Source organism: Mus pahari, chromosome 9 (genome assembly GCF_900095145.1).
Source record: "Mus pahari chromosome 9, PAHARI_EIJ_v1.1, whole genome shotgun sequence".
Classification (NCBI taxonomy): domain Eukaryota; kingdom Metazoa; phylum Chordata; class Mammalia; order Rodentia; family Muridae; genus Mus; species Mus pahari.
In genome coordinates, this window is record NC_034598.1 from 64,429,957 (window position 1) to 64,439,668 (window position 9,712).

A 9,712-nucleotide genomic window follows, 5' to 3' on the forward strand; every position below is an offset into this window, starting at 1 on the left:
AAAAAAAAAAAAAAAAAAAAAAAAAAGGAGATGAATACAGGTGAGCAGGTAAACTGGATTCAGTTTGTGGGGGTTTAGTGGGGTTAAGAAGCTTGAAGTCAATTCACTGAAGGAAACTCCCAGAAGCTGGCAAGCAATAAAGAGGCACGACAAGGAGACATGCGAGTCTCAGTCACTGATTTTAGTGTACAAATGAATAGAAGAGTCAAGAGACAGATGTCAGAGGCCAATTTGGAAACTTATTTGCAAGATCATAAGCAAGTGAAAATGAAGGATTCATATCCAGCGCTGCCATGGTAACCGAGTAAAGAGATACACGAGATGAGATTCCAGGGGTAACGAGGCTCGTCGGCTGATTGGATGCTGGGAATGAAAGGGAGGAATCAACGTGTATTCATTTTTAACCCCAGATGGCTTGAAGAATAAAGATGCCATCGACATAAGAAAAGAACAAAATAAAAACAACTTGGGGTACCTAGAAGAAGAAGAGAGTGGACTGAGCTGTGAATTGGTGAACATTCACATGGTAATGGGCAGATCACAAGCGATGATGGGAGAGTTTCAGACATGGTTTTATTTTTTATCCTTTTCATATCTCTCCCTCTCTGCCTCTCTCCCTCTCTGCCTCTGCCTCTTCCTCCCTCTCTTCCTCACTCTCACTCTCTGCCTCTCCCTCTCCCTCTCTTCCTCTCCCTCTCCCTCTCTTCCTCTTCCTCTCAACCTCTCTCTCTTCCTCTCTGCCTCTGCCTCTCTCTCCCTCTCTGTCTCTCTGCCGCCTCTCCCTCTCTCTCCCTCTCCCCCATCTGCCTATGTGCATATGTGTATGTGTGTGTACATGTACATGTGTGTGTGTGATTTTTTTTTACTCTTCTGATATAATTGTCAGTTTTAGCCATAACCTAAAGCTCCCAGGACTACACCATTTTTACCTCAGATCTTTTTTCCCCAGTCTTTGCTAATACTCTAACCTGAGGAACTCTCTCTTTCCTTTGTCTTTACTCCTATCAAGAATATTATTCCAGAAATCCCTCTCCACAATGCACAGCTGTCACCAGATACTCCTGCCAGATGTACGGTGAAGTTCTCATGTATCACAGTTTGGGTCCCCACAAAAACCAGGGAACAAATCTTTTTTCTTTTTCATTTCTCTGGGCAGAAGTATTTGCGAATGGATCTGTATGCGTCACAGTGTTTGGGGAATGCTCACTCCATTTCTGTTACAGTTCCTGACTGGATCAAATACAGAATGATACACAGGAAATCTGAGCATACATCTGTGTTCTGAGCAGAATTTGCTACCTGAAGCCATGCCTACATGCTCCTAGTGCTTCACAAAACATAATGGAATTGTGATTTGATTCTGAACAACGGATTGCAAATCGATACAGCAGTTTGAAATGAAATGGTCCCTATAAGATCATTTATTGGAATGTTTCGTCCCTGGTGTTTGGGAAAGATTGGGAGGTGTGTCCTTGTTGCAGGAGGTGTGTTACTAGGGTGAGCTTTGAAGTTTCAAAAGCAAGCACCATTCTTAGCGCTCTGATTCATGCTTTAGCATCAACCGTAAGCTCTCAGTTACAGCTCCAGCACCATGTCTACCTGCTGACGGTCATGCTCCCTGGTGGATGGGCTCTCTCTCTCTGAGTCCCCAAACGGTTTCTTCTATAAGTTGCCTTCATCATGGGGTCTCCTCACAACAAATAAAAGGAACTAACACACTAACACAATCAGTTTTAAATAGCAGTCCAAAAATCTGTGAACCATAACAGCTCCATAAGAATTACTATAAATTTGGCACTTCAATTTGCTTCATTTTCAACATTTTTGCATCCCAAATCTAAAAATATCTAAAATGCCTGCATAATCTCCTTTGCTTAGCCATAAAAGCCTACAACACAATCAAAAGGTCTACCCGGTGACTTATAATGAATATCCTAGTTAGGGTTTCTACTGCTGTGATGAGACACCATGACCAAAGTGACTTGGAGAGTACTTATTTGGTTTGTGATTCCAAATCTGCTGTTCATCACTAAAGCAGTCAGGACAGGGACTCAAGCAGGGGAAGAACCTGAAGCAGGAGCTGAGGCAGAGGCAATGGGAGAGGCTGTTTACCGGCTCACTCGTCACTGCTTGTTCAGCCTGCGTTCTTACAGAACCTAGGGCTCTAGTCCAGCGTTGGTACCACTCACAGTGGGCTAGGTTCTCACCCATCAAGAAGCTGAAAGAGTCAGATGCAGATATTTGCATCCAACCAATGGGTAGAAACTACTGATGCCTGTGGCTGAATTAGGGGAAAACTGGAAGAAGCTGAGGAGGAGGGCAACCCTGTAGGAAAACCAGTTGTGACAATAACCTGGACCCCCAAGATCTCTCAGATACTGGAACACCAACCAGGCAGCATACACCAGCTGATATGAGACTCCTAACACGTATACAGCAGAGGACTGCCCAGTCTGGGTTTAGTCAGAGAAGATGCACCTAACCCTCAAGAGACTGGAGGCTCTAGGGAGTTTAGAGGTCTGGTGGTGCGGGGGGTGGGGTGGGAAAATCCTCGTGGAGACAGGGGTGAGGGGAGGAGGTATGGGATGTGGAACAGTCGGAGGGGGTACTGGATGGGGAATAAAATCTGGAGTTTAAAATAAATAAATTTTAAAAATGCCCTACAGCTCGATCTTGGGGCAGCATTTTCTAAATTGAGGTCCCTTCCTTTTACGTGACTCGATAGCTTGTGTTAAGTTGACAGAAAACTATCCAGGATGGTTAATAAAGGAGACCATGGACTGGAGCAATGATGTAAGGGAGCTAAGACATGTAGAACAAAGTCTTTCCCCCCTTCTTCTTCACAGCGTCACTTCATCTCAGCGGCAGCAGTAACCTTGCCAGCAGTAGCCTTACCCCTCAGATCTGTGAACACTAAGGCAGGCCATGGATGAAACGAAAAACAGAATTTTCATAAGACCAGAAGAGAGTGTCCTATTGGAGGCAACAAGAATGCAAAGGAACCAGCTATCAAAAACCTTAAAAAGAAGTGTGTACATTCTCAAGTAGGCATGACTGCCAAGGCAGATCTTAGAGGGCCAAGTCATGGGTTGATTTAGAGAACCCAATAAATCAAGAATTGTTCGACTATGTGCATAGAACCCTTGAAATAAAACAAAATCTCCCTTCTCTTCATTATCTCATTTCATCTAGCTAAAACCAGCATAGAAGATGTAAGAGTAGGAAGGTTAGACACTCGGTCAGTGTCTCCTAACAATCATGTAGCTATAGCAATATTACCCGTTCGCATCAGTTTGCACTGAGATGAAATTACTGCGCTTAAGATACTGGTGTTTTGAAGATGCTGAACTCGGCAGATGTGTAATCAAGGCGATCATCTTCAGGCGAGGGCTGTGTGAAAACGCCTGCTGAAGCAATTTGCAAGCATTCTTCTCGGGGGGAGGGAGAGTGGAGAGAGCACTAGCCCTGCCCCTCCCTCACACACATTCTGCAGTGCTGGAACTGTCTTTCCAAGGTCATCTTCATGGTGATGCTCATGGCCCCATTTAGTTATTGCAGCTTTTGTCTTCTGGTTCAGAATCAGGAGGGACCACCTCTGTTCTGAAAGGTTGCTCCTAAGAGGGTTTGTACGTCTCCAGGGGTGAACGCCAATGTCAAAACTATACGCCACCTGATACCTGAAGCAGACTGACGGCTTCAAAAGTCATAAACAAACAGCCTTCTGTTTATGCTTCCTTGTGTGAATGAAAGACCAAAGCAAGCCAGAGCTCTTTGAAGGACTTGGGACTTTCCCATACACACACACACACACACACACACACACACACACACACACCATCCTTCCTTCACCTAGCCCAACTCATTCCTTGCCAACAGAACCACTCAGTAGCAGCCCACTACTGCTGACTTAGGAGAACTGGATACTAAGGGAAGTAAATTAAAAAATACAGTGATGTGTACACATGTCTTCTGTTCAACAGCTAATTGGTAGCTCTTCACTACACTCCGCTGTAATATGATCAGTGGCCAGTTGATTTACAGGTTATTCACAGTCTAGTAACTCCTGTGGCTAGGGAATGGCACCTCAGTGCAGTGGCTCTCAACCTCTAGGTGGCGACCTGTTTGGGGGCCAAATGACCCTTTCACGAGGGTCGCATATTAGATATCCTACATATCAGATAATTACATTATGATTCATGGTGGCAGCAAAATTACACTTCTGAAGCGGCAACAAAAATCATGTTATGGTTGCGAGTCACCGCATCATGAGAAACTATATGAAAGGGTCGCAGCCGTAGGAAGAAGCTTGGGAACCCCGGCCTCAGCGCGAGGACATGGGAGTAGCAATTGGCCCTGGGTCAGTCCCCAGCACAGAAAAGTACGCAGGGAAAGGAAGGAGGAAAATAGCTTTTAAAAGGGAAGAGGAATATCAGGGAGAGAGAGCAAGGGCAGGCGAGGGGGCTAAAGAGCAGATAAATCATCAGAGATACCAATGTTTCCATGTACAAAGAAGGAAAGAAAGATTCCCGTAAGGTAAGAAGCAGATCGTCCAAGGCCAGGTGGCTTGTGAGATGTAGGTGTCGGCTTTGAGTCAGGCACTTCTGATGTCAAAATTGACACTCTCGTAGCACACCGTCCATCATGAAGCTTGATTATTATTCTGCTTTCTGTGGATGCGAACACCATTCACCCTGATGCTTTAAACAGCCAAATCCTACCCAGGATTTTGTACCTGAAGTAAATAGCGCAGTCCAGAAGAGCAGTAAACAGAAGAGCAGCAGACAGAATTTCCAGCCACTCAACTCAATGATTCACACATATATCCCTGATTTTCATCTCTCCTGCAGAGAAGAGATGAATGGACACTCCCATCCCCAGCTCCAGGCCGTTTACTGTTGAGTGTTCATGTCCTCGGCTGTAATTCCTACTGAAAGGAAAACACAATTGTCACTTGCTCCAAAACAATGATCTATTTATCTGCACATACTTTTAAACCATCACTTGGAGTTAAACACGGAGGCCTAATAAGCAAGCTGCCCATTATTTCAAATCCAGTTCCGGAAGCCTTCTCTTTGGACCTCCGTCTAATAATATTATTATGTTCTGGCTCTGTATACATAACAAGAAGCCAACTGCGTGCCAGGTTATCATTTACTGACTTGGAAGGCACACAAGCTAGAAATGAACAAATGAGCCACTGGAAGAAGAGACTCTTATTTGCTTTCTTTTTTCTTTCCACTTCTTTTTTCCTCTTATTCTCTCCTCCCTTTTATTTATTTTAAAATGGTTCAAGGTGCATATACATTTTGTGTGGTACTGTGCTATACAAGGGCACTTTCATACACATATATATTGTGTGGTGAACATATTCCCCTCCTCACTGCCTAGCCCTCCCATTAATCTCTTTGTTCTCCTACAGGTCTGCTTTCCTCTTCCTGTCTATATGCATACATGATTTTATGTACTCAAAGTTTGGGCACCTCAGTAGAAAGAACGCATATAATATGTGTCTTTCTGAAATAGACTTAGTTCGTTTAATTTGATTGCCTCCGGTTGCATCATCTTTTTGGAAATAATATCACTTTGTTCTTCATGGGCTGAGAAGGTCTTGTGTATTAACAGAGGAACAGGGGAATTTCTTTTCCTAACTATCATGCTCACTTGAATCATAACTGAAAGGTGCCCCTGTTGGCCATACTGAGAACCTCCAAAAGTCCTTTGCCCACATTCTGGAACCGGGTCCCTCCCTACCTTCAAAGATAGGGCGCCAATGCCCTGTAATCACCAAGGACCAATGAGACATGTTTTCCACTCTTGCCATGGTCACAGTAGTTTCCCTGTGCGCATGCTCCAAACCACCTATAAAGCCCACCATCATGACTTGGTCCAGAGCTGCCTCTAGGTCAGAGGCAGCCATTTTGTGTGTGCGTACGCACATCACACACACACACACACACACACACACACACACACACACACACTTCCCTCAATAAATCTCTTGCATGAGGTCTGCTGCATGATTTGATTTTTATGGCATTCTGTTAAGGAAATCGAAAGGTGTTTTTCAGAGTTGAGCACAAAAGAGGCAGAAAGAAAAAAACTAATAACTCTTCCCTAGTGTCAGAGAGGAAAGGTATGGCGTTCTCGGCTGCGAATTACAGAAATGCCAAGCTTGCGATGATGGCGTGCACCGGTCATATAGAGAGAGCCCGGTGGAGAGCAAGCAGGGTAAGTAAGGAGCTTTCCCTCTGCAGCATGTGGCCTCCACTTCCTTGTCCAGAATGGCTGCTTAGGCTCCAGATACAACAAAAGAAAAGGAGGAAGTAGAAAGGAAACCATGCCCCTTTCCTTTATGAATTTATCTGAAGATCTGCACAAGGTACTTCGGCGAACTCTACAGTCACGTGCTTGCAGCTGGCTAAAAGGCAGGCTGGGAAATGTAGTCCTAGTTTCAGAGAGCCAAATGCCAAGCTAGAAGCTACGTTCTGTTACTAAAGCAAAGAAGGTGGACCTTGCCAGGCAAGGAGTGAGGAGTATGCCCTTGGGAAACCAGGGGAAATGCCTAAGGAATGTTGGCATTCCGGGAAAGGAACGTCAAATGAAGGCTAAACATATTTAATTGAGGACGTAGTATTTCTAGCTTTGAATATTTCTAAGATAAAATGAAAGTCTATTTTACTTAGCACTTTGTAGGAGGCAGGGGGCATGCATTTGGGGATTTTGAAAGCTCCCCGCCAGACCTCAAGACCCTAAGGTAATAGTTTTCATTGAGTATTCTCGTCCTTTTGCTTAGAAAAGGAAGACAGAAGTCCACGCAGTGATGTCTAAGGTCATTCCTACATGGCTTGTTCCCATGCCACTTGCTTGCTCATAACTTTTATTTCCAGATAACCAAACGATTTCCCCATTCCTAAAATTACTGCAATGCTTCCTGTTTCTGTTCTCCCTACAGTCCCTCGGTGTGAGCCATACAGCTTTAGTTCTCACACCGAGCTGTGTGGGACAGGGTGTTGAGTGATCCTACCTCTGTGATGAATAACATCAGCAGCAAATAATTATCACTTGCCTCGTAAGTGCTGGGTGATGCTTTATGGCATTATCTTACCATTGCTTGCAATGAGCCTATCGAATAGACTACCTGTTCTCATTTCATAGACAAATGAACTCATGGTTAAGGTTAAACACGACAGAAAAACTAAGTTGTGAGAAACCAGAAAGCTGCAAGTGGAAGGCCTGAAACTCTAAATTCAGAGTTCAGGATTAGACCCACAGATGACCCAGCACTCAGTTTCCCCTGTCTAGAATGATCACCCTCCCTGGGCTCATTCTGAGCCAGGTGCCCATTCAGCCTACCAAACAAAATCAAAATCCAGCTGTCCCTTTGGGACCCTAACTGACTTTTTTTCTGGCCAGAACTATACACAGACTTAAGAGATTCTTGTCTTTCTCTCTTTCCCTCTTTCTCCCCAGACACACGGACTTATGCACACCATAAAAGCACATACATACACACACAAATGCACAATGCACACAATGCTTGCATGTATGCATGCACACACACTCTCACGCACGCATGCCTGCCTCTGTCTCATGCCCTCTCTACAAAAAAAAAAGAAAAAAAAATCAGTGTAAATAAATATGGGGAGGGATGAATTAATAATTAGCTAACTATTTGGAAAGAAAATGAATCTAAATGTCAAATCAGAACAAAAACCAAAATAAATACAAGTGGATTAGAGAACTAAAGGTTTTCTTTTTTAAAAAAAGAAAAGAATGAAAGAGAAAGAAACCAAAGCATGATGGAGCTTAAATACAGGCAAATATCAGCACCCGAGAGAGAGAGAGAGAGAGAGAGAGAGAGAGAGAGAGAGAGAGAGAGAGAGAGAGAGAAAACCTTCTACATTTCCAAGGAATGAACAAAATCATAAAGGAAAAGCTCATTAAACCAATCCAATGTCCCTTTGTCAAAATGTAACTAAAATATTAGAGGGGATTTCAAAGGAAGCAGAACATATTTGTCTCAAATATGACAGAAAAGGACATTCTGCAGTGTTAAATCCTTGAGATGAGTGGATGTAACATTGTGACCCACTAAAAGCTTCAGTCAGCAGCGTGGATGACTCCTACAAACCAAATGTTGGGCAGAGTAAAGCAGGCTTCAAAAGGAGGTGCAACCAATGCCTATATATGCCTCAGAAATGAAAGAAATAGTGAGGAAATGATCCTCAGAAAGAGGGGGTGGAGACAGTATGTCCCAGATATTTCTCAGCATGAGCCACCATTGCAAAGAAGCTTTCTGTATATATAGTTTTCACACTGAGCACATATTTCATATGGGCTCTTCCTTATGCACAGTGGTGACCCCTTATGGCTGGCTTTGCCTCCTATGGATTCAGTTACCAGAGTTTCAGCTATAAACATTACATTTTAAATAAATCAATAAAGTATAAACTGTGCCCTGATTTAAAGAGAGTGATGAGATTTCAGGGTTCCTCTTCATCCTATCCTTCAGGGAATTATTCCTTTCTCCATGTGTCCACCCTGACTCCACTACCCATTGGGAACTCGGGACCTTTTATTAGATCCACCGTCAGTGTGCCCATGGCCCTTACAAATGCATTAGTTGTTATTGTATCTAATAATGACACCCCCCCCCCAAGCTCAAGTGCTGGATGCTGGCAACTCCTGTATGCTAAAGGAAAACTGTCGGTGCCTCATTTCATTGAGAAGGTGAACCTCTCAATAAGGAAAGGGAGACTGCATGCCAAGGTTGCTAAAATCAATGCTAAGAATGAATTGTCTCCCTGGAGACATGGGGAAGAAGGCGGGTTGGCAACACATGCTAGTATCACTGTGACACCTGAAGCCAAAAAGAGAAACAAATTTTCCCACAGTCCACGATAAAAAGTTTTAAGATGAAAAAACTAAACATATGGCTATATTAGACGGGTGTGGAGGGCCGGGGTAACAGCACATACCACTTGAGGCAGTTGTGTACACAAATCTTTTCCCCAGAGTGGAAAAAGACTAAAGGGAACTATTACTGTATGATTAATCATGCTTTTCTAAGGAAGGTGAATGCTATAATAATATTTTATTTCTTTTACTCAATTTCTCTCCCTGGGGTTACTGATCCTGACTCAATACAATGCCTTAGCTAGAATTTCTATTGTTGGGTTTTCTTTCCAAATGGGCCTCTTACCATTCAGTTTATCACCACCTGGAGTTTTACCTTCTTCCCAGCTCCACCCCATGGTTTTACTTCCCAGGTCATGACTTACCCTTGTGTCTACACCAGCACTGATGCGGGCTCAGTATACTTCTCTTTCTTTTCTCACTACAACCTTGTCGATAGCCAGTCTTGCCAATAGCCCCTCTGCATGTCTCAGTGCCGCATATCCATTCAGGGACTCAGTGATGTGAATATACCCCATGTTTTGAGCCTATGATGAGTGTTAATGATATGCCTGTATGTCCATTAAAGGAATCGCTATCCAGGACTAAATGTTTACGCCATAGAGGTCTCAGCATAGTGGGCGAGCACAGGATAGGTTCTCGTAGATTCCAGTCACTGAAGTTCAAGCCCTAGTATTGATATTTAGCTGTTGCATGACCTTCAGCGAGTTTTTCTTTTGGCCTCCTTCCTCATCTGGGAAATACAGTTAATATTAACATCTACCTCACACCTTGTAAAGATGAAATGAAATGACCC